Here is a 25,557-nt window from a genome sequence, read left to right as displayed (position 1 = left end):
CAAAGTACAAGATTGGCTCCACTATTATCAAATAATGGAGGTTTTTAAACAAGACAGGAAAATTGGCTTCCAGGTGGAAAAATCAAAACTTGAGATAGAATTGTTAGAACCCAATACTAAGAATTTGTCAAGAATGTATAACTTGCTGTTGAAATGGAATACACAAGACGAAACAGTTAAATCAGTTATGATTAAGTGGGCACAGGACATTGGTCATAATATTATGTCTGCTGACTGGGAAAGGTTGTGGAACACTGGTATTAAATTTACGGCATGTAGTGCTTTAAAGGAAAATGTGATGAAAATGGTCTATAGGTGGTACATGACTCCAGTTAAGCTAGCAAAAATTTACCATTTGCCTGATAACAAATGTTGGAAATGTAAGGAAACTGAAGGTACTTTTTATCATCTTTGGTGGACATGCCCGAAGATTAAGGTTTTCTGGGAGATGATATATAATGAAATGAAAAAGGTATTTAAATATACCTTTCTTAAGAAACCAGAGGCCTTTCTCTTGGGCATTGTCGGCCAACTGGTGCCAAAAAAGGATAGAACTTTTTTCATGTATGCAACAACAGCAGCAAGAATACTGATCGCAAAGTATTGGAAGACACAAGATTTACCCACCTTGGAAGAATGGCAGATGAAAGTGATTGACTATATGACATTGGCGGAAATGACGAGCAGAATTCGTGACCAGGGAAAGGAGACTGCGGAAGAAGACTGGAAGAAATTTAAGATTTATCTTAAGAACTATTATAAACTTGATGAAGTTTAGAATGTCGAGATTCTACAGAGAGAAAGGGTTGCAGTAATATAAGATTAGATTAAGAAAGGACTATGATGAATTAGGATCGGAAAAAACATTTATAAGTTGCTATAAAATTTGGACATGAGGATGCAGAAAGGGGAGGTATGGGGAAGTCCGAGGAAAGAAGTTTATGAAAAGACATTTTGAAATTATATTTGTTTGTTTGTCTGTTTTTCTTTTATGTTTGTTTGTTATAAAAACTCTTGTAAAACCAATAAAAATTTTATTAAAAAAAAAAAAAAGATTTGCTCCTTCAAGAAGGGTAGCAGTGCCCTGCTAGATTGGTCTTCTCCAATGTGGCATCCTCCAGATATTGCTGGACCCCCAACACCCTCAGTCCCTGCCAGCATGACCAACGTTAAGGGATGATGGGAGTCATGGTTCAACTTCATTTGCAGAACATCTGGTTGGGGAAGGTTGAATTACATGGCACACAGGATCTCCTCCAACACTGTGATTATATAATTCTTTCGGATGAATGAAGAAGTGTGTCAGTTCTCTCATAGTTCCAGCCAGCCAAACCATCCTACACAACATGCCATTCCCATTTTCCCTTCTCATCCCAACAGTCAATCAACATTCCAAGAGCACAGGTGACCCACATTAGGCTGTTTTGGCAGGTACAGTGGTACCTCAGGTTACAAACGCTTCAGGTTACAGACTCCGCTAACCCGCAAGTAGTACCTCGGGTTAAGAACTTTATTTCAGGATAAGAACAGAAATTGTGCGGCAGTGGCACAGCGGCAGCGGGAGGTCCCATTAGCTAAAGTGGTACCTCAGGTTAAGAACAGTTTCAGCTTAAGAACGGACCTCCGGAACGAATTAAGTTCTTAACCAGAGGTACCACTGTACTCCACAAATGCTTTTCTTGGCATTCTTTGGGGTGTGTTTCTGCAAACTTTTTTGGTGTGTGTGTGTGTGTTGGGGGTTCCCCTGGGTGTTCCTCTTGTGTGTGAATGCAAATTGCCATTTTCACGACACAAGGATTACCACTTGTCTCCAAACTTCAGATGTTGAAGGGAATGTTACTGAAAAACCCAAGGTATAACAGCATTAACAGTGGGCCCCACCACAAATTGGGGCTCGTTTTTATTTAATCCAAAGGTTTTCAAATGACTGAGCAAAACTTGGATTCTCATCAAAGGAGTGCCTAGTCATAGGATCGGTGCTTTTTTTTCTTAAAAAAATGTTTAGGGGTACTCTCATTTTGATTCAAGAAAATACCATTTTATAGTTCAAATTGGGGAAAATAAACACAGTAAATGGACAAAAGTACAAAGATTCACAAAATGTTTAGGGGTATGTGTACTCCTGCGTTCCCCCAGGAAAAAAACAAACACTGCATAGGATCATAGAAACATAGAATTGCAGAGCTGGAAGGGACCCCGAGGGTCATTTATTCCAACCCCCTGCAATGCAGGAATCTCAGCTAAAAAATCCATGACAGATGGCCATCCAACCTCTGCATAATAATAATAATAATAATAATAATAATAATAATAATTTATTTGTACCTGGCCCATCTGGCTGGGTTTCCCCGGCCACTCTGGGCAGCTTCCAACAAAGATTAAAAATACATCAAAATGCCACACAAACTTCCCTGAACAGGGCTGCCTTCAGATGCCTTCTAAATGTCAGGTAGTTGTTTATCTCTTTGACATCTGATGGGTGCCACTACCGAGAAGGCCCTCTGCCTGGTTCCAAAGAAGAGTCCACAACCTTCCGAGGGAGACCTTTCCAGTGTCGAACAGCTCTCACTGTTAGAAAGTTCCTCCTGATAGTCAGAACCTCTCTTTTTTGGTCTTTTGAAGCCATGGGTTTGAGTCCTACCCTCCAGATCAGGAGGAAACAAGCTTGCTTCATCTTGAAGCAGCCCTTGAGATATTTGAAGACGGCGGTCATATCTGCTCTCAGAATCCTCTTTTCCAGGCTAAACAAACCTAGCTCCTTCAACCTGTCCCCATATGAACTGACCTGGACCTTGTGATCATTATCATGTGCCTCTTCCACAAGAGGTCCGGAGGGTGGGTAACATCAGGGCCGTCTTAAGCATATCCGGCGCAAAGCTCCCTGGCACCTCGCCCCCCATTTCCCAGAGTTTTTTAGGAAGGACGCTGCTGCCAGTGGGGCTAGAGGAGGCAGGCAGCGGCTGGAGGGTGGCTCCTCTGGCGGGGAAGAGGCGGAGGCTGGACGCGGCGCCTCCCAGCTCAGCTGGACGCTTTGTGCTGCGATGGCCACAGTAGGAGGAGGCTCCAGGCGTGACGCTGCTTCGGCGCAGCATGGCGGAGGCGGGCGAGGGCGGCGAGCTGATGCTGGGAGGCACTGTGTCCAGTCTCCACCTCTTCCCTGATGCCCTCCAGAACTTGGTGCCCCGGCGTCCCGTGCCACTAGCCTCTATGGGTAAGATGCCCCTGGGTAACATGAGAATGGGCCTTCTGTGTAGTGCCTCCCTGCTTGTGGAACGCTCTCCCCAGGGATTCTCACTTGACTCCTTCTTTATACTTCTTTAGATGCCAGGCAAAAATGTTCTTCTTCAACCGAGACCATATAACACCGGTCTTGAAAGACCTACATTGGCTCCCAGTACGTTTCCGAGCACAATTCAAAGTGTTGGTGCTGACCTTTCAAGCCCTAAACAGCCTCGGTCCAGTATATCTGAAGGAGCGTCTCCACCCCCATCATTCTGCCCGGACACTGAGGTCCAGCACCGAGGGCCTTCTGGCGGTTCCCTCACTGCGAGAAGCCAAGTTACAGGGAACCAGGCAGAGGGCCTTCTCAGTAGTGGCCCCCGCCCTGTGGAACGCCCTCCCACCAGATGTCAAAGAGAACAACAACTACCAGACTTTTAGAAGACATCTGAAGGCAGCCCTCTTTAGGGAAGCTTTTAATGTTTGATGTATCATAGTATTTTAATATTCTTTTGGAAGCCGCCCAGAGTGGCTGGGGAAACCCAGCCAGATGGGCGGGGTATAAATAATAAATTATTATTATTATTATTATTATTATTATTATTATTATTATTAGGCTGATTACCATCCTATACTCTTTTTTATTTTATTTTTTAATTTTTTAAATTTGAATTTTATTTATTTATTTACTTGATTTATTACAGTCCAGAGACCCAACAAATCGTTACAGAGCAACACACAATTCAGACAGCCTACCTCCAGGTTAAACAAGCATTTTGTTCCGACTTAAAGATAGGGATCATTGGTTCTTGCAACCACCAATAAAAACTTCGCCACTGCTAATGTTGTAGCGTTTGCCCGGTCTTCCAATAGGAACCTGACATAGTGAGCCTCTGATTTTCCCGGGAAAGGTACCAGCAAGGGTAATATCAGTTCAGCCCTGGCTTGCTCATATTTTGCACAGTGCAGTAAAATATGTTTTATAGAATCGATGTCTTGAGCACACGAGCAAAGTCTGTCCTGGTAGGGAACTCCTCTCAACCTGCCATCCAACACTGCAGAAAGAAAGACGTTTAATCTGGATTTATTTATTAAAGTTCTTATGTTACATCGGTAAACATTATCATATTACATCACAAGGCTTATTGTACTATAATTTTCAACATGTATACAAAGTTTATATACTAAAAGAAAAAAAGGGGGGGAAAACAAGGACAAAAAACTATTCCAAAATTATATATGTACCAACACTCTGGACTTCCTGTCTATCCTGTTGTATATTCCCTTTTTTACAAATGAATGTACTCTTATTATTGTATATTTCTTTACATTTTATCTAATACATTCCTATATCAATATGTACCCTTGGTCCATTATCATATTACATCACAAGGCTTATTGTACTATAATTTTCAACATGTATACAAAGTTTATATACTAAAAGAAAAAAAGGGGGGGAAAACAAGGACAAAAAACTATTCCAAAATTATATATGTACCAACACTCTGGACTTCCTGTCTATCCTGTTGTATATTCCCTTTTTTACAAATGAATGTACTCTTATTATTGTATATTTCTTTACATTTTATCTAATACATTCCTATATCAATATGTACCCTTGGTCCATTATCATATTACATCACAAGGCTTATTGTACTATAATTTTCAACATGTATACAAAGTTTATATACTAAAAGAAAAAAGGGGGAAAAACAAGGACAAAAAACTATTCCAAAATTATATATGTACCAACACTCTGGACTTCCTGTCTATCCCGTTGTATATTCCTTTTTTTACAAATGAATGTACTCTTATTATTGTATATTTCTTTACATTTTATCTAATACATTCCTATATCAATATGTACCCTTGGTCTTATTTCTCAACTCAGTCTCTCTCCAACGTCAATTGAATGCTAGCATAGATAGCAAACCTTTACTGTATTTTTGAACATATATCTAGCCCACTTTTCCATAATTTTTTGTTTTGAATGCATTTGTGGGAGCAGAGGTTATGGGGTTATTTTGTTTTAGTTTTCATTATGTATTTTTGTTTTCTATACTCATCTTGCAAAATGCCCCGGGATCTTCGGGTGAAGGACTGTATACAAATTTAAAAATGAATGAATGAATGATCTAGTTGTGCATCTGTTCCCCAGTGGGAAATACATAAGCTGAACCAAACCGGACAACACTCTCCCGTCCTGTGGTTTCCAGCAACTGGTACAGTGGTACCTCAGGTTAAGTACTTAATTCGTTCCGGAGGTCCGTTCTTAACCTGAAACTGTTCTTAACCTGAAGCACCACTTTAGCTAATGGGGCCCTCCTGCTGCTGCCGCGCCGCAGGAGCACGATTTCTGTTCTCATCCTGAAGCAAAGTTCTTAACCTGAAGCACTATTTCTGGGTTAGCGGAGTCTGTAACCTGAAGCGTATGTAACCTGAAGCGTATGTAACCCGAGGTACCACTGTATTCAGAATCATTGCTGCCTCTGACTGTGGAGGCAGAGGACAGCTATAATTTTTTCCAGTGAATAGGAAACGTTCTTTTTCACAGATATTCTAAATAAAAAATAAAATGGTAGAACATCTGCAGCTAGCGAAAGCGACAGGAAGAGTAAGAGTAAGAGGAAGAGGCCAACCAAAACAAAATGTCTATAAGGATTGGGGAATCTTTAAAGAATATTTAGAAAACCATGGAATAAAAGGAAACATCTTGGCAGAATTAGACTGATCCCTGTATTGTATAAATATAAGTTCCTAGGGAGGCAAAAAGAAATTATATAAGAAATATGTAACTGTGCGGTATAAAGTAATGGATAGATAAAGTACAGTGAGATTAATTGGAAGTCAGTTTTAAATTTCTTCTCTATAAGTTTTATAATTGTGTTTAGTATCAGGAGTATATATAATGATAATTATATTAATTATATTATAATTATATTAATTAATTATCTTATAGTGTGGTGGTTTGTTTGGTTTTTCTGTTATTTGTTTGTATGTTTGTTTACTTGTATGTAGGTCTGTTTTCTCATAAATGCATTTATCTTAAATTAATAAAGATATATTTTTTAAAAAAGGAAACGTTCTTTTTCATTCTTCTTATTCCCTTGACCCCAATCTCCTGCAGAGAGCTAACCTGCTCCCCATCTCTCTCAACCTGTCTCTCACGCACGTGGATAAACACCTTCCTGACATATGATCATCTGGGAGGGTTCCAGCAGGAACGCAGGGGAAATGGAGCAACAACAACACCAGAGCAGGTTTGGCCAGAAGGAAACTCACCACCCGCCTCCCACTTTCTCTCACCGCTCAGCATAAGGGAAGCTGGCTTGGGGTGCCTTGCTTTTGCAAATGCTGCATTTGCCCGGGCCAGTTTCTCAGCGCTGACCTGGGTAAGTCTTGGGATTTTATTCTGTCTTAGGTTTCAGGCTGCATACATATTTAAAGCAAACTCACCTGAATAATCCAGGGGGAGGCACACTTTCTTCAGGGTGCTGGGAATTTGTAGCTCTGTGAGGAGTTAGTTGCAGTGCCCAGCATTCTTCGGAGAAAGTAATGTGCTTTAAAAAAGATTAAAATGGTTTAGTTACATTGTGTGGGTGCAGTCCTGGGGCCACAGAGTTGGGAATGAGGCATGCATCAAAAACCCATTTAGCCCAATTCACTTCTGTGTGGTTCCATTGATGTAAGGATTCACCATGCATGAAAGGTAAGGTAAAGGTAAGGGATCCCTGGACGGTTAAGTCTAGTCAAAGGTGACTGTTGCGGAGCTCATTTCGCTTCAGGCCGAGAGAGCCGGCGTTTGTCCACAGACAGCTTTCCGGGTCATGTGGCCAGCATGACTAAACCACTTCTGGAGCACGGAGGACTGTGACAAGTGCCAGAGCACACAGAAACGCCACTTACCTTCCCACCACAATGGTACCTATTTATCTACTTGCACTGGTGTGCTTTCGAACTGCTAGGTTGGCAGGAGGTGGGACAGAGTAACAGGATCTCACCTTGTTTTGGGGATTCGAACCGCCGATCTTCTGATCGGCAAGCCCAAGAAGCTCCGTTGGTTTAGCAGCGCCCCGAGCCCCTGAAACCAACTTGGGGGAAATTCAGACTGTAGCACATCATCAGTGGAAGTACTGGTGCTTTATAGAAAAATGGTATGTTACGAAATTCATTGATGATGAGAGGCTGATGGTGATTCCAGCTGGTATCTGAATATGTTTGTGTGTGTGTGTTTGACTACTCTTATATATGCAATTGTTCTGTACATGGTTTTTACTGTATGGCGAAATCCAGGAGTGCCAACTTGGCTCCATGACTGTGGGTGCCCAGCGCCATGGGTGCCATACAGCATGCATGTCCCTGGCACTGAAATTTGTGGGTGCTCAGCCCCTTCATGTGGAATTTTGTGGGTGCTCGGGTACCCAGGCTCCCAGGGAGTTGGCACCTATGTCTACTGCTGAGCTACAGCCCTATCCCATTGTAGACAGCCAAATGATCTGGGAAGCTCAAAATCAGGGCAGGAAGCAAACAGCTTTGCTCCACTATTGCATTCTAGTAACTTACTGTTCAGATGCATATTATTTTGTTGTGTTAGATGATGATTTTGCTCTACAATAAGGCATGCGTATTGATTTGTTGTTGTTTAGTCGTTTAGTCGTGTCCAACTCTTCGTGACCCCCTGGACCAGAGCATGCCAGGCACTCCTGTCTTCCACTGCCTGGTCAAACTCATGCTGGTAGCTTCCAGAACACTGTCCCACCATCTCGTCCTCTGTCGTCCCCTTCTCCTTGTGACCTCCATCTTTCCCAACATCAGGGTCTCTTCCAGGGAGTCTTCTCTTCTCATGAGGTGGCCAAAGTATTGGAGCCTCAGCTTCACGATCTGTCCTTCCAGTGAGCACTCAGGGCTGATTTCCTTCAGAATGGAGAGGTCTGATCTTCTTGCAGTCCATGGGACTCTCAAGAGTCTCCTCCAGCACCATAATTCAAAAGCATCAATTCTTCGAACTTGTTATTATTACCAGTATATGATTATTATTTTGCAGACAACTTCAAGTCCCCCCTTTGAAATTAATTGATCTATGTTTGTCATGCCTATCAATTTCAATGGTCTACCTCAACATTAAATGCAAGCCATTGTTTTTTCACATATGAATCAGTTTTTATGAAGCATCTTGAAGTGATTTCACTATAGGGAGCCCCGGGAGCCTGAGCTCAGCACCCATACTGCAGCTCCCCCCCCCCCCGATGCAACTTCTTGTGCTCTCTGAGGCCTTGCAGGATCTTGGAACCTGACTTCAGGTGGCACCAGAAGCCAGGTTCTGAGGCTGCAGGGCGCGTGATGTCATGACATCACATCGCAATGTGACATCATGACATCACGGTGCATGTGCTAGGCCCCTATAACCTATAGCCCTTCCTTTTGCCTGCTTTGCATCTGGGAAGCCTGAAAGCAGAACCTGAGGCCCAGTGATTGGTATTCAGAGGCATCCTGCCTTGGACTGTGGAGATGGAACAAAACTCTCATGACAACCTTCTGCTCCATGATGTTGTCTAATCCCCTTTCAAAATCAAAGTGTTGGTGCTGACCTTTAAAGCCCTAAACGGCCTTGGTCCTGTATACCAGAAGGAGCATCTCCACCCCCATCGTTCAGCCCAGACACTGAGGTCCAGCCTCAGAGGGCCTTCTGGCGAGAAGGGAGGTTATAGGGAACCAAACAGAGGGCTTTCTCGGTAGTGGCGCCCACCCTGTGGAATGCCCTCCCATCAGATGTCAAGAAAATAAGCAGCTATCTTATCTTTAAAAGACATCTGAAGGCAGCCCTGTTTATTTATGCTGTATTGTTTTTAACAGTTGATTGGGAGCCACCCAGAGTGGCTGGGGAAACTCAGCCAGATGGAAGGGGTATAAATAATAAATTATTACAGTGGTACCTCGGGTTAAGTACTTAATTCATTCCGGAGGTCCGTTCTTAACCTGAAACTGTTCTTAACCTGAAGACCACTTTAGCTAATGGGGCCTCCTGCTGCTGCCTCGCCGCTGGAGCACGATTTCTGTTCTCATCCTGAAGCAAAGTTCTTAACCTGAAGCACTATTTCTGGGATAGCGGAGTCTGTAACCTGAAGCGTATGTAACCTGAAGCATATGTAACCCGAGGTACCACTGTATTATATTATTATTATCCAAGCTGGTCCCATCGCTGCCTCCAGTGAAGAGCAAATTCCATAATTCAACTACGCATTGTGTGAGGAAGTCCTTCCTTTGGACTGTCCTTAATCTTCCCGGTTGATGCCGAAATTCCTAGGAAGCAGAAAAGACTATTTATATATGCGACCACAGCTGCGCGGATTTTATTGGCCCAGAGATGGAAAGAAGATAAAGTCCCAACCAGAGAAGAATAGCAGATGAAGTTAGTGGACTATGCAGAAATGGCTAAAATGACCAGCAGAATCAGAAATAAGGAAGGCCAAAATTTTAATAAGGAATGGGGAAATATTTTATAACGTATCTTAAAGACCATTGTAAACAATACAATCGTTAGTAAGATTGGACCACTTGTGGTTCATTGGTGAATTTTGGACACAATAGAGAGGTAAAATATTTGGGTTATCATAAAAGGTGCAGGATGCAGCCTTCCTCAAACTTGGCCCTCCAGTTGTTTTGAGACTACAATTCCCATCATCCCTGACCACTGGTCCTGCTAGCTAGGGATCATGGGAGTTGTAGGCCAAAAACATCTGGAGGGCCAAGTTTGAGGAAGCCTGTGCAGGAGGAAATGATCGACAATAGGACCCACAAGGGGGAGGAGGAAAGTCGAAGAGATTCCTTGGAATCTTGTTTTTGTGTTGTATATGTGACTGTAAAATTTTAACCTCAAAAACCAAATAATTAATTTAAAAAACCCTTGCTGGTACCTTTCCCGGGAAAATCAGAGGCTCACTATGTCAGGTTCCTATTGGAAGACCAGACAAACGCTAGAACATTAGCAGTGGCGAAGTTTTTATCGGTGGTTGCAAGAACCAATGATCCCTATCTTTAAGTCTGAACAAAATGCCTGTTTAACCTGGAGGTAGGCTGTCTGAATTGTGCGTTGCTTTGTTGGGTCTCTGGACCGTAATAAAGATTGATTGAAAAAACAAAAAAGTATCTTCCGGGTTGACAGCTGAGAGGCTGCAAATTGACACCTACTTAATTGGTAGCAAGACCCATTAGACTTGATGGGTCTTACATAAGAGTAGACATTCTTAGGATTGCACCTGTTGTGTCAACAGGTGTCATTTCTCCAGGTTAATCCCAAGTGTTCCAGCAGACACCCATGATTTGTGTGGGAGAACATATGGGCGGTTTTGGGCGTGAGTCATGGCCAAATCCTTCTCTCACTCCTCCGCCTCCTATTTTGTTCAATTGCAGCCATGGGGTGTAGCTCCCTGTGTGATACTTGCTTGCTTGCCAGGGGAAAAGTGGGTCATGAAAATCAAATGCCTACGACAGTGCACAGCAGCCAACTCCAGGGGGCCACGGGTGCTTGGGCGCCCACAATAATATAATTTTGGAAAGGCAATTATATAATATCTAACATTGGAATTATATAACAATATAACACTGGGAAGGAAATTCTATCCCAACGAAAGGGGAATGGTTAAGTAAACTATGTGAGTACCTGACGGATTTAATAAGGCATAAATCCAAAACTATAATTCCAAAACAATGGGAATGCTTAAATGAATATTTATACAAGCAGGGCTCAAATACAAAAGTTTGGTTGTGCTTAGACTAACCTTGTGAAGAATATAGAGAACATAAAGATTTGACTGATTATGAAAGAACCTAAGGAAGGGAAATGATTGAAGAACAGATGTAAAGGCGAGCAAGATAACTAAGACGTGCGGCGAATGCGGTGGAAGTCTTTTATAATATTTTAACTAGGATTTATATATTTTAATGTTTGAAGCATGAATTTGGTAATATTATTGGTTATGAAAAGCATTTTCTTTTCTTTTGTCTTTTTTTTAGTTTGCATTTTGGAAAACATGTATATAAATGTGTTTACAGTGTTATGTATTGTTCTTTGTCTTTCTTTCTTTTCTTGTAAAATTCAATAAAATAGAAAAAAATAATAATTTTGGGGGCTGGGTGCCCACAAAGTCAATGAAAATTTAAGAATTATTTAAAGAAATACTGTAAAATTAATGAGTGTTAGAATGGCGCTGGTTTTATAAATTAAGGGGTTTACAGCTGTAAAGATTAAGATTAAAAAGAAGAAAGGAGGTTATAAATCTGAAAAGACTGAGAGTAAGAATTTGTTGAAAAAAAGTTTGAAATTAGAATGCAGTAAGGGGGTATGGGGGAGTCTAGGAAATAAGTTATATGAAAATAAGGATTTGAAATTATACATGTTTTGTGTTTGTTGGTGTTGTTATGTTTGTTAAATTTTTTGTGTGAAATTTGAATAAAAATTTATTTAAAAAAGAAAAAAAGGAAAAAAAGAAAAACATTGGCAGGTGGAAGCAACGCTGCCTCCGAGAGAGAAGCAGTTCAGCTCTGTCCTCCTCTGCCAGTCAGTGAAGCACCCTTTTCTCGCGGGTGGGTCTCTCTGTCTCCAAGTCCAAGCCCCTCCCCATGGAGAAGGGTGTCTTGCTGTCTGTGGATAGGAGGAAGAAGAGGAGTCACCGCTGCCGCCGCAACGCAGATGTGTGACATCTCTCTCACACGCCTGCACATAGTGCGTGTGATGTTGCATGTCCATGTTGCAGCTGTGGGTACCCACAGTGGCACCCCTGCAACAGCGGCACCCAAACTGCAATCTGTGGACCACCAGTGATCCATGAGCTTCATTCAGGTCATCCAGGGCATGTCTGCATTGAAATTTCATGTTGAATTTTCATTGCCTTTCAGTTGCATCTTTTATTTCTTTTATTGCATTTTATTACAACCTGAACACTATGAGTGCAGATACCAATACAGGAAGATGCAACATAAGATATAAAAGAAGCAGCAAGAGGACAGCTACAAATAATTCAGCATCTAGCGCAGCGCATTGCAGTTGCTTCCAAAATGGAATGAAAATCTGGTATTTTAAGGTGGTCCGTAAAAAGAAGATGACCTACAGTGACCTATTCAGTCTCCTGCACTGGGAAAGGACTCCTAGCCCTTCCACGATATGTCTTTGACTACCAGTTAAATTGTTACGGCTTCTGGTTCATACAATAAACCCTTTTTGCTGAATACCAGTTGAGCCAGGATGCTGAAGCAAATGGGCCTTTGGCCTGATCCAGCAGGCTTTTATTACGTTCTTGTGATCAGCCTTCATTCCTACTTGCAGGAAAACATCTGAGCATCGCAAGATGTCAAGCCTGTACAAAGCCTTCACAAACATGATTGAGCGGAACTCCAAGGCAAACCACAAGAAGGTGGCCGAGACGGAGAAGTTCCAGAAGAGTGAGTTTAAGAAGCTAATTCACCAGGAACTCTCACCGGTCAAGGTAATCCTTGTTTGAGGGGAAAGTGGTCTCGCAACACAGATGGATCCAGAGCAGCTGGCAGATGGAGATATATCATCCAGACAAGTAGCTTATCAATCAATCCCTCTTCCCAGGGGACTCTGGGAATTGTAGCTTTGGGTGGGGGGGATAGGGGGTATAACAAGCTACACTTCCCAGAATTCGTGGGGAGAAGCTATGACTCTTAGAGCGGTATAATACTGCTTTAAATGTAGGATACAAACATGGCCTGTATCTATGGAGGCATTATTGGTGGCTTTCTGACCTTTCTCCAATCACCATACTCCTCTCAGGCCAATTTGCATTTCAAGCAACCAACCCCTCTTGTTATCCCAAAATACAGATGTGCTTTTACACTTGCAAGACTGGATGTTTTGCCATCTGTGGTACTTGAGGGTCGATTCCAAAAGACCCCGCCTGAGAAACGTCTTTGCCCCTCTGGAGATGGTAGCACTGAAACAGTGGCACACGCCCTCCTGTCTTGTACTCTCTACAAAGACCTGAGGAACAAGATCATCACCCCACTCGTACTAACCATCCCAGGGTGCTCAACCGCGGCCACAATGTCCTTTCTTCTATCAGATCAAAATGAGCAGATAACAGCAAATGTTGCTAGGTTCATAGCAGGGACAATCGGAACAAGGGCCACTAACTGATGGCTGATTCAGGACTTTAAATTGTGCTCTTATATCAAATTCCTTTTTTCTGCGTATACTGTAATGCTTTACTGTTGCTATAGCCATTGGCTGATGCGAATAAAGTTTTATCTTATCTATCTTGACCAACACCTCTCACACTAAGGGGGAAAAGGCTGCCATCCTTATCTGGCCTTGAAACCAATGACCAAGAATTCAGGTGGGTCTACAGAGGGGATGGACAGCTCCCATGGCTAACCCAATCTAGTTCTCATAATCTGTTGGGACTTCTGCTATATGAAAAGGAATTCCATCGAAACCTGGATAAGTAAAGGGTACAGGTGGGGGTAAGATATGATTAATTCTCTAAAGCTGTGATCCCTCACATCTGTTATCTCCTTCTCCATCCTCTCCCCTTCTTTGTGACTCCAGAGGACATCCAGTAATAAGTACAAGCATATGAAGAATCTCCCCGACTCCGACGTTGAACTGATGAATGACAAGGAGGTTGTGCCCTGTGTTTACTGAAGTGTGCCCCAGGTGATTGTGTCCCTAGCGTGGACTTCAAAGAAGGTACTGTTCCATATGGGGGTATTCTATTGCAGCTGCATTATCTATCGGGGGTAGGAAAGTCATTCATGAACCTTTGGCATCCCTTTCCCCTTGGAAGCCATTGCAAATCCAGCCTCTGTAAGAGAGATTACTGGAGCTCATTGGTGTGGCTCTAATATTTCCAAATGAGCAACAATGGTGGCTGGCACCTGTTGGGATTGGTAGGGTGAAAGGCTGGGAGCCCAATAGTAGGGGGAGCCAGAGCTGACAATGAGTAGAACTTGAGTCAATGGCAATATGGGTTCAGTCCTGACCACAGGACTGAGTTGGCTTTGGTTGCCCTGATGGATGACCTATGCAGAGAGAGGAACAGGGGGAGTGCAACCTTGCTCCTGTTTTAGTTGAAGATGCCAGGGATTGAATCTGGATACTTTTAAATGAAAAGCAGATGCTATACCACTGAACTGTGGTCCTTCCCCAAAGTGTCACATCAAAAGGTCACCTCAAAGGATATATTTAGATGGTGGATATTCCCCTCCCAAATGGTTATGGGCCACAGGAAGGTTAGGCTGGCCTCAACCAGAGCCAGGGCTTTTTCGGCTGTGGCTCCGATCTGGTGGAATGCTCTGTCACAAGAGACTAGGGCCCTACGGGACTTGACATCTTTCTGCAGGGCCTGCAAGACAGAGCTGTTCCACCAGGCCTTTGGCCAAGGCACAGTCTGACCCCCCTCCTTTGGTAATCCTGACAGAACTCTAGCCCAATGGTTGCCATTAATTTGATTTTGAATTGATTTTAGAATGAATTGATTTTAAATGCTGTGTTACTTTTATTGTTGTTAGCTGCTCTGAGCCCGGCTTCAGCTGGGAAGGGCGGGATATAAATAAAATTTACTATTATTATTATTATTATTATTATTATTATTATTATGAAGGAAGTTACTGCAAGGGAGAGACGCTAAGGCTGAGGCTGTTTTCTGAGGGTGTTTACAATTATAGTGGGGTAGGAAAGTGGAAAATAGTGCTAGTATTCACATTGGGAAACCCTTTGGTTTCAGATAGTACATGGGTAAAGGTAAAGGGACCCCTGACTGTTAAGTCCAGTTGTGGACGACTCTGGGGTTGCGGTGCTCATCTCGCTTTACTGGCCGAGGGAGCCGACGTTTGTCCGCAGACAGTTTTTCCGGGTCATGTGGCCAGCATGACTAAGACACTTCTAGTGAAACCAGAGCAGCCGATGGAAACACCGTTTACCTTCCCTTACCTATTTATCTACTTGCACTTCGATGTGCTTTCAAACTGCTAGGTTGGCAGGAGCTGGGACCGAGCAACGGGAGCTCACCTGTCGTGGAGATTCAAACTGCCGACCTTCTGATCGGCAAGTCCTAGGCTCTGTGGTTTAGACCACGGCGCCACCCGTGTCCCTTTTATTACATGGGTAAAGGTAAAGGTAAAGGTACCCCTGCCCGAACGGGCCAGTCTTGACAGACTGTGGGGTTTGTGCGCCCATCTCACATTTATTGGCCGGGGGCCAGCGCTGTCCGGGGACACTTCCGGGTCACGTGGCCAGCGTGACATCGCTGCTCTGGCGAGCCAGAGCCGCACACGGAACGCCGTTTACCTTCCCGCTCGTAAGCGGTACCTATTTATCTACTTGCACCCGGAGGTGCTTTCGAACTGCTAGGTGGGCAGGCGCTGGGACCGAACAGCGGGAGCGCACCCTGCCGCGGGGATTCGAACCGCCGACCTTTCGATCGGCAAGCCCTAGGCGTTGAGGCTTTAGCCCACAGCGCCACCCGCGTCCCTATTACATGGGTAGATGAGTCTAAAAAGCCCGGGACACAAATTTTCATGGCCCTCTAGAGGCTATAGTGGCTCATTTAACAAAAACAATGTATTTAGTGTTAATTCTGGAACCAGACAATATTGCTCTTGGGAAAAGCAAGTCTCTATCTTCATACAATTTTAAATCCATAGGAGAGATCTTGCAGAAAGGGTCTCATTGGTTGCCAGGTGTGACACCCCCCCATCTTTCCTACCCAACTAATTACTGTTGAACATAGGAACTTCGGAATCTACCTTATGCTGAGTCAGACTGTCTGTTTATCTCAGTGATGCCTACTCAGACTGGCAGCCGTTCTTCAGGGTTTCAGACAGGGAGCATTTCCCAGGCCTACGTGGGGATTCCAGTGATTGGACCTGGGATATACTGCATGGCAATTTGATGCTCACCCCTGAACTACAGTTCTTCCTCATCACCTTCAGACCAATCAGCTGGAAAAAACCCAAAACAAACTAGCCTAACAACTCAGAGATTCCCATTTTCCTTACTGTCAGCTTCAAACATGTTTCTGTCCCAGCCTCAAACCTTCACAGAGGGTGTGGTTTTGTAAGATTTGTTACTGAACTCTTTTGACAAAACACACTTTTAAGTGCTAAATTGCTGACCTACTTCTTGCATTGTGTTTCATTTGTTTTCTTGGTATAAGCTGCCCTGAGAACAAAAGGCTATGTTGACAACAGCTAGGCGAGGTGTCAAACCAGTTATTTCCATTGGGTTGAGTCCGTTGTTAGTCCTACCCAGAGTAGATCCACTGAAATCAATGGGCCTAAACTAACCAGTAATTTAAGTGGGTCTACTCTGAGTAGGAGGGACACGGGTGGTGCTGTGGGTTAAACCACAGAGCCTAGGACTTGCCGATCAGAAGGTCAGTGGTTCAAATCCCTGCAATGGGGTGAGTTCCCGTTGCTCTGTCCCTGCTCCTGCCCACCTAGCAGTTCGAAAGCACGTCACAGTTGCAAGTAGATAAATAGGTACCGCTCCGGCGGGGAGGTAAACGGCGTTTTCGTGCACTGTTCTGGTTTGCCACAAGCGTCTTAGTCATGCTGGCCACATGACCCGGAAGCTGTACGCCGGCTCCCTTGGCCAATAAAGCGAGATGAGCGCCGGAACCCCAGAGTCGGTCACAACTGGACCTAATGCTCAGGGGTCCCTTTACCTTTACCTTACTCTGAATAGGACTAGCATTAGCTACAGTTGGGTCGTGGTTAGAGTGCTGGGCTAGTACCCAGGGTTGAAATCCTTGTTGGGTCATGGAGCCCACTGAATATGACCTCAGGCCAGTCACTGTCTCTCAGCCTAGTCTACTTCACAGGGTTCTTTTGAGGATAAAAACAGGGAGAGGATAGAACTATGTATGCCCTCTTGAACCCCCCTTTGAAGTTGGATAGAAATGCAACAGCAAATAAATCATAGAATCATAGAGTTGGAAGAGACCACAAGGGCCATCGAGTCCAACCCCCTGCCAAGCAGGAAACACCATCAGAGCACTCCTGACCAGGGACGCGGACTTATAAAAAATATTGGGGGGGCCCCGGGAAAGCTCATGAATAATAAATAAGCTCATGAATATGCAAATAAAGTGGCTCCGGCCCTAAATAGGGCAAGCCACGCCCCCCAGCCAGCCGATTGGCTGGCTGGGAGGTGTGGCCAGTCGGGATTACCCTGTTCTCGCGGGGGCTGAAACCGCCAGGAGGAAGGAAATTCCCCCTGCAGTGCCTTGGCAGTGGCGGTGGTGCTGCGAAGCAGCGAGGCAGGAGCCCCCGCCCCCGGGGATTCCCTAATCTCGCGGGGGACGGCCGGGGCTCTCTGACTAGGGCGCGCGGCTGGCTGGCTGGCTGGCGAGGGAGCAGGTGGGGAGGAGGCGGGGGATGGCGGCGGCGCTCTGCTGGAAGGGCGCCCGAGATTATTGGGGGGGCTGAGCCCCCCCCAAATTTTTTTTGAGGGGGCTCGAGCCCCCTCAGGCCCCATGGAGTCGGCGCCTATGCTCCTGACATATGGTTGTCAAGCCTCTGCTTAAAGACCTCCAAAGGAGGAGACTCCACCACACTCCTTGGCAGCAAATTCCACTGTCAAACAGCTCTTACTGTCAGGAAGTTCTTCCTAATGTTTAGGTGGAATCTTCTTTATTGCAGTTTGGATCCATTGCTCCGTGTCCGCTTCTCTGGAGCAGCAGAAAACAACCTTTCTCCCTCCTCTATGTGACATCCTTTGATATATTTGAACATGGCTATCATATCACCCCTTAACCTCCTCTTCTCCAGGCTAAACATGCCCAGCTCCCTTAGTGATTCCAATATGTTGAGAAGTGGGTGGTTTTCTCATGGAAGTGTTGTTGTTGTTGCTTTCACTGATTGAAAATGCCAGTTTTGTACTGTTGATGCAGCACCGATTTTGAGCCACGCTGTCCACACTCATTTGCAATGATTCCTCACCTTTCTCCCTTGCAGGACCCAGAGCTCCTTGGATGAAGTTCTGGATGAAGTCACCTGAACAATCAAGGAGTGGGGTCAAGAATCTGTTTCTTTTGTGGAAGTGGGGGGCATTTGCATAGGAAAGAACAGTTGTGCCTCCTCCTTCGTGTGTGTGTGTGTGTGTGTGTGTGTGTGTGTGAGAGAGAGAGAGAGAGAGAGAGACAGCAGTCCTGTATAGACACGTCTTGTACCAAACAATCAGCGATCCTGTTTGCTTTGGGTGCCAATGCTTACGATGCACAAAAAATAATAATTGAGCAGCGGGAGGGTAAGACGCTATAATCCATTTACAACGGGGGGGGGGGGGGAGCAACCAACAGCCAGGGCCATTCCCTTCAGTGGTGGGTTCATGGAATACCTTTGGGGCACAAGTCCAGGGGTGAGACTCAGAGGGTGAGGAGGCAGCAGACTTTAAGGAAGAGAAACGAAACCTCAAAAAGCAGCTAACCTTTTTGAGCCAAAGGCCACATGAGCCAATTTTCCAAGGGATGGGGAACAGCCAAAGTGTAGCCAACGTGACAAAGTGGCTTTGGTGAGGACTGTACTTCTCAAGCTTCTTTTCCAAGGGGACCCAAAGGAGCAGCCAGCAAAAGTGATTTTTTTATAAAATAAAATTGATGTATGTTTTTTGAGCTGAGGTGTGTGTGCTTGGGAGCCACACAAATACCTTTGGCATCGCAATGTAACAGTAGGGTACACACAGGAAAAGCCAGTGTGTGTGTGCAAAAACGTATACGCACACATTTATAAATATGTGCTTGTGTTTGTGTGTTTGCCAACCCCACCAAATTCCCACTCCTTTGCCACCCTTCCCCAATACCTGGCCGTCATCCCTCGTTCCACACCTGACCAGTCAAGACTCTTACATTACCAAGCCACACCATGCGTGATGGAAACACGCCTTTGTGCAAGATGCTTGTCCATATTGAGGAGAAGGAGATTGAAATTGTTTCTATGTTTGTTTCTTCCACTGGTCCTTTTGGAATTTTCTATCTGCCAGACTGGAAGGTTGATGAGTCAGAGATATAGTGGAGGAGGGGAATGGAAAGCTTCAATTACCACCAAGAACTGAGTACAATAGATAGGGTTTAAACTTTCTGATTTGTAAATTTGGCCATTTCCATTGCATTTGTTTCATTTGCAAAAAGTAATTTATTTACATTTTTTGGAATTCTTTAAAAAAAAACAACCAAAGTATTTTCTTTCTACCACAGCTTTTCTCTTGTCATTTATTTATTTTACATGTCCCCTTTCCTTAAAAAAAACAATAATGTCTGAAATCTATTTACTGGATCTGTAATTTTTACTGGTTAACATCTGGAGACAGAAGTGAGATCTACACATCAAAATCGAAGAGTTCGCATAACAACCCCATAAAAACGCAATGGTGTGGTGTGCTGAGTTGCTGAAAAGGGGGAATGGCAACTAAATTGGAGGGAGGGATAGAATCACACACACACACACACACACACACACACGAAAAAACCATTGTCTGGATCCCCAAACACATAGAGGAAATAGAGGAATCCACTGTATTCCACCCCCTTCTGAACACTCAGGTGATAACTGAGCATTGTTGACTGACTGTTGGGGCTGATGAGATTTAGAGTCCAACATGGAGAGCCATGGGTTCCTCAACCACAGTTTGGATCTCCAAGATATCCCACCATCTCTCTCACTCGCTCTCTGAAACCATAGGCTTGTAGTGACTTGCACCTTTGATGGATAAACCAAGGCTGGGCACATTCCTGATTCTGAAGGAACTGCTTCTAGCAGAAAAACAGGACAAGGTCTAGCGAAACACTTTGCTTCTGCCCTTATGAGGACTAATATATACTAATACTAGAAGCAGGAAACAGCCGTGGTAGCTAATAGCCACTGCTGATCTAATCTTCTACCAATTGGCGCAATCTACCCTTTTAAAGTAGGGACGCGGGTGGTGCTGTGGGTTAAACCACAGAGCCTAGGACTTGCCGATCAGCAGGTCGGCGGTTCGAATCCCCATGACGGGGTGAGCTCCCGTTGCTCGGTCCCTGCTCCTGCCAACCTAGCAGTTCGAAAGCACGTCAAAGTGCAAGTAGATAAATAGGTACCACTCTGGCGGGAAGGTAAACAGCGTTTCTGTGCGCTGTTCTGGTTCGCCAGAAGTGGCTCAGTCCTGCTGGCCACATGACCTGGAAGCTGTACGCCGGCTCCCTCGGCCAATAAAGCGAGATGAGCGCCTCAACCCCAGAGTCGGTCACAACTGGACCTAACAGTCAGGGGTCCCTTTACCTTTACCCTTTTAAATGCAGTTTGGAAAGCTTTGGTCTGTAGGGTTGCCCTATTTTGAAGAGCAAAAAAGAGGACACCACTTCTATTTTTAACTATGGATTGCTATGATGACTCTCATTTTACATACCCATGAAAAAGAGGACGTGTCCTGGAAAAAGAGGACATATGGCAACCCTAGCTGGGACATCAAGCACCACTGAGAGGCTGCCAGGTGGACCAACAGTTTGAATCAGTATGAGGTCACTTCCTATATTCCATTGTCAGTGCTTTGGTAGGACACTAGGGGGCACCCTAACCCTTTCCTAATACAGTGGTAGCTCAGGTTACATACGCTTCAGGTTACAGACTCGACTAACCCAGAAATAGTGCTTCAGGTTCAGAACTTTGCTTAGCTAAAGTGGTACCTCAGGTTAAGAACAGTTTGAGGTTAAGAACGGACCTCTGAAACAAATTAAGTACTTAACCCGAGGTACCACTGTACAGTAATGCATCAAACATCAAAAGCTTCCCTAAACAGGGCTGCCCTCAGATGTCTTCTAAAAGTCTGGTAGTTGTTCTTCTCTTTGACATCTGGTGGGAGGCCGTTCCACAGGGCGGGTGCCACTACTGAGAAGGCCCTCTGCCTGGTTCCCTGTACCTTGGCTTCTCACAGTGAGGGAACCGCCAGAAGGCCCTCAGCGCTGGACCTCAGTGTCCAGGCAGAACGATGGGGGTGGAGACGCTCCTTCAGGTATACAGGACTGAGGCCTTTTAGGGCTTTAAAGGTCAGCACCAACACTTTGAATTGTGCTTGGAAATATACTGGGAGCCAATGTAGGTCTTTCAAGACTGGTGTTATCTGGTCTCGGCGGCCCCTCCTAGTCACCAGTCTAGCTGCCGCATTCTGGATTAGTTGCAGTTTCTGGGTCACCTTCAAAGGTAGCCCCACATAGAGTGCATTGCAGTAGTCCAAGCAGGAGATAACCAGAGCATGCACCACTCTGGCAAGGCAGACCGCAGGAAGGTTGGGTCTCAGCCTGCGTACCAGATGGAGCTGATAAACAGCTGCCCTGGACACAGAATTAACCTGCGCCTCCATGGACAGCTGCAAGTCCAAAATGACTCCCAGGCTGCGCAACTGATCCTTCAGGGGCACAGTTACCCCATTCAGAAGCTCTAAGTTCACTCACTGGAATTGGGGACGAGCTGGTACTACAAAATGTGACAGATCATCTTCCATTGGCTAGGCCAGCGGAGCTTTCTAAACCTTTTAGACATGTATCATTTCATGACACAGTCATTCAGTTTTACTAGTGAACTGGAGGTTAAACTAACCCCTTTCCAGTGTGGAAAGCCAGTGTGGTGTAGTGGTTAAGAGCAGTAGTCACGTAATCTGGGAAACCGGGTTCGTGTCTCCGCTCCTCCACCTGTAGCTGCTGGGTGACCTTGGGCCAGTCACACTTCTTTGAAGTCTCTCAGCCCCACTCACCCCACAGACTGTTTGTTGTGGGGGAGGAAGGGAAAGGAGAATGTGAGCCGCTTTGAGACTCCTGAAGGGGAGTGAAAGGCGGGATATCAAATCCAAACTCTTCTTCTTATTCTTCTTTCCAGCCCCGGGAGAAGCGCTTGTGCCAACACACCTACGCACTGCAGACGACACACTAATGTGTCATGACACCTGGTTTGGAAAGCTCTGGGCTGCACGGCTGCCATATTTTGAAGAGCAAAAAAAGAGGACACATTCGCCAACTTTGACTTTTAACTATGGATCGCTGACAACTTTCCACTTTATATACCCTTGATAAAGAGGGCATGTCCTGGAAAAAGAGGACATATGGCAACCTTAGCTAGGGCATCAAGCACTACTGAGAGGCTGCCAGGTTGACCAACAGTTTGAATTAGTATGAGGTCACTTCCTATATTCCTTTGTCAGTGTTTGGGGGTGACATACCGTATTTTTCTGTGTATAAGACTAGGTTTCCCCCCTAAAAAGTAATGTCAAAAATTAGGGGGCGTCTTATACACAGATACACCCCCCTTTTTAAAACCTGAGTCCCCCAAAATGCATTATATATACATAAGATACATTATATATACATATATGTATAAGATATACATTATATCTTATACATGGGGGTGTCTTATAGACGGAAAAATACGGTATTTCGAAAAGTGAAAATCCAGACACAGAAGTTATTGAGTTATTGAGATTTTTTTTTGGGGGGGGCAAAGTTTGAGCTATTTTAAAGAAAATTCTCCAAGATCAATGCAGTTGTACGTCGGTTTAAGAACAGTCTGGTTTCAGGACAATTTTGTTTACAAACTCCGCAAAACCGGAAATAGTGTCTTGGTTTGAGAACTTTACCTCGGTCTAAGAACGGAATCCGAATGGTGGAAGGGCAACAGCGCTGGGAGGCCTCCTTAGGGAAAGCGCGCCTCGGTTTAAGAATGGTTTTGGTTGAAGAACAGACTTCCAGAATGGATTAAGTTCGTAAACCGAGGTACCACTGTATTCCGGCTTTGTCTGGGAAATTCTGGATGTATGGAAGCCCTATGGTTGGACACTAGAGGGCACCCTAACTCTTTCCTAATACCATATCCAGCTGCTCCCATATTTAGATGTCCTGCAGATGTTTTCTAAGGCATTTTCCGGCATTTTCCTGAAGTCATGAGTGCCCAGCTGTCTGAAGAGGTAAGGATGGGAGAATCAGCCAATTTTGGTTTTGTGAAAACGGGGTCCTGCAAATTGCACTTGCCATAAACATTTTTCCCGAATGCACACATTTTAATGCAGCTATTTCCCCCCAAATAAAGCAGTTTTTTCACAGATAAATGCATTTTTATGCCAGTAGAGGCATTTTTAATGTACACATTACTTGGCTGGAGGACTGCATCATCTGGGGCTTTCTAGTTTTAGAGAAAAAGCAAGAGGTGACAAGAAAGAAGTTTACAACATTATACATGGCATGGAGAAAGGGGGTAGAGAAATGTTTCTCTCTTTCTCCCCCATGACACTAGAACTCATAGACATCCAACGGAGCTGAATGTTGGAAGATTCAGGACAGATAACAGAAGGACTTCTTCACACAGTGCAGTGTTAAACTGTGGAACTCACTCCCACAGGAGGCAGTAATAACAAGCAACTTGGGCGGCATTTAAAAATAAATTCATGGAGGATGAAGCTAAGGGAAAAAGTTTCAAACAGCTGACACCGTCAAAATAGAGGACTGTACCCTGTGAAGAGGCCACCTGACCACCCGCCACACGCATGACACGCTGTCTTCTGGGTGATCTGCAGGGCAGAACAGCAATACAGTGGTACTCGGGTTACATACGCTTCAGGTTACATACGCTTCAGGTTACAAACTCCGCTAACCCAGAAATAGTGCTTCAGGTTAAGAACTTTGCTTCAGGATGAGAACAGAAATTGTGCTCCGGCGGCGCAGCAGCAGCAGGAGGCCCCATTAGCTAAAGTGGTGCTTCAGGTTAAGAACAGTTTCAGGTTAAGAATGGACCTCCAGAACAAATTAAGTACTTAACCCGAGGTACCACTGTACTTGGAACAAGTGATTGTGTGGACAGGAGGAGTCTCCCAAACCCTGGGCGGCCCCTGTGTGGAATAGCGACCCAAGACAACGTGGTATGGGATTAAAATTGGCCACAACTTTATTATGTTTCAGATGTGGGTAGACCTTGGCTCAGGCATTGGGCGTTTATCCCTCCCAGTCCCCCGCCGGGAATCTGGAGAACATCAGGGTTATCCAGAGTGTGTGTGTGTGTGGGATGGGCTGGCTCTGGAGAACATATGTTCAAGCAGAGACAGCCCACCCCCATTACGCCGCCGTCGCAGGGGAGAGCAATGACGACCTCTAGGCGTACGGCCAAAGCCTCCCCTCAAACAACCCCTATAACAGGGAACCCTGGTATCGCCGCCACAAAGAGAAGGGGGGCGTTAGTCACCGCTACACCCCCACCCCCATTTAGGGAAGATAGAGTAAAGGATTCCGCCCAAGCCCTGATACTGCCAAAGTTGTGACGTATGGGAAAGGCAAACCTGCCAATGCAGGAGAAATCCTTTCCGGCCCTTCAACAACGATATTGACGTAGCAGCGCCTGCGTACCTGTGGAGAAAAGGTTAACCTGCAAAAGAAGGTCACTGAGGGTGGGTAGGGTGGGAGAAGCTCTGGAGTGAACTGAGGATTCCCAGGTAAGATCCTCCCCTTATTGTGTGGGCAGGTAGTCCCTCCCCCTACCTGGCCTGGTCACCTTGGCAACGCCTCCCCAGGCGGGATTGGGCAACTGGCTGAGGTAGGCAGAGACCTCCAGGTATCCCACCTGGGGAAGGCGAAGCCAAGCCTGTGCTAATGGTGCCGCATAGGGTCCAGGGAGCTGCGCGCGACCACGCAAAGGGCGCCCCCCATTTAATGTGGGGAGCGGTCGTTATGAATTGTTATTTCACAAGCCACTGAAATTGGCAGACTCCTTTTTTCCCTGTTGGATGTTGACCAAGGAGTGAGAGAGGAGAGCTGAGTCTCATCTCTGCATTTCTCTACATGCAGGGATTTGTCTGGAAATGCATGAGTTACTGGTCCTTAGGATTGTGAAACGGATCTGGCAATAAGCACATTGAGCCTGGGAAACACTGCGAGTTTTGCTATTCTGGCTAAGCAATCTTTCCCACTGGTTCCTGATTTTAGCTCCTGGGTTGCCCATGAGAAATCATTGGTGGCTGATGCCCTCGGGCACTAGTGGGATGGAAGGCAAAGAGCCCAACATTTTGTGGAGACAGAGCCAACGAGAAGCAGAGACAACCGATTCTAGTTTTGTCGCCGTCTTCATCCGGGCTGAGTTCTACAACGAACAGCCTTGAGACTAAGGAGCAGAAGTTGACAGGCCGTGTTAATGCTCTGGACTGTTTGTGAGATAAGTAGGCTGAATTTGGAGGGGCAGCGCCATATTCACCTATTCTCCAGCCGGCACCAGATTCTTCAGCCCTTCTTGATGTCTGCAATATGGTATAGTAATATGATTCTACAGTGGTACCTCGGGTTACATACGCTTCAGGTTACATACGCTTCAGCTTAC

The 25,557-nt window shown here is 45.1% G+C and overlaps 2 long non-coding RNA genes across 2 annotated transcripts; one reads left to right on the top strand and one right to left on the bottom strand.

The window, feature by feature from the left end:
- Positions 1-6,473: 6,473 nt before the first annotated feature.
- On the top strand, positions 6,474-18,851 carry LOC309520679. The gene is made up of 4 exons (XR_014214288.1): positions 6,474-6,611; positions 12,542-12,701; positions 13,787-13,927; positions 18,196-18,851. It is a non-coding gene; the product is annotated as an uncharacterized lncRNA (long non-coding RNA).
- A 547-nt stretch (positions 18,852-19,398) lies between these two features.
- Positions 19,399-23,189, bottom strand: LOC309520775. The gene is made up of 2 exons (XR_014214402.1): positions 23,036-23,189; positions 19,399-20,772 (listed from the first exon to the last, which is right to left on the bottom strand). It is a non-coding gene; the product is annotated as an uncharacterized lncRNA (long non-coding RNA).
- Between the last annotated feature and the right edge of the window lie 2,368 nt (positions 23,190-25,557).

This window comes from Podarcis vaucheri (assembly GCF_965113315.1).
Source record: "Podarcis vaucheri genome assembly, chromosome: 16".
Taxonomy (NCBI): Eukaryota; Metazoa; Chordata; class Lepidosauria; order Squamata; family Lacertidae; genus Podarcis; species Podarcis vaucheri.
This window is presented reverse-complemented; position numbering and strand designations above follow the sequence as displayed.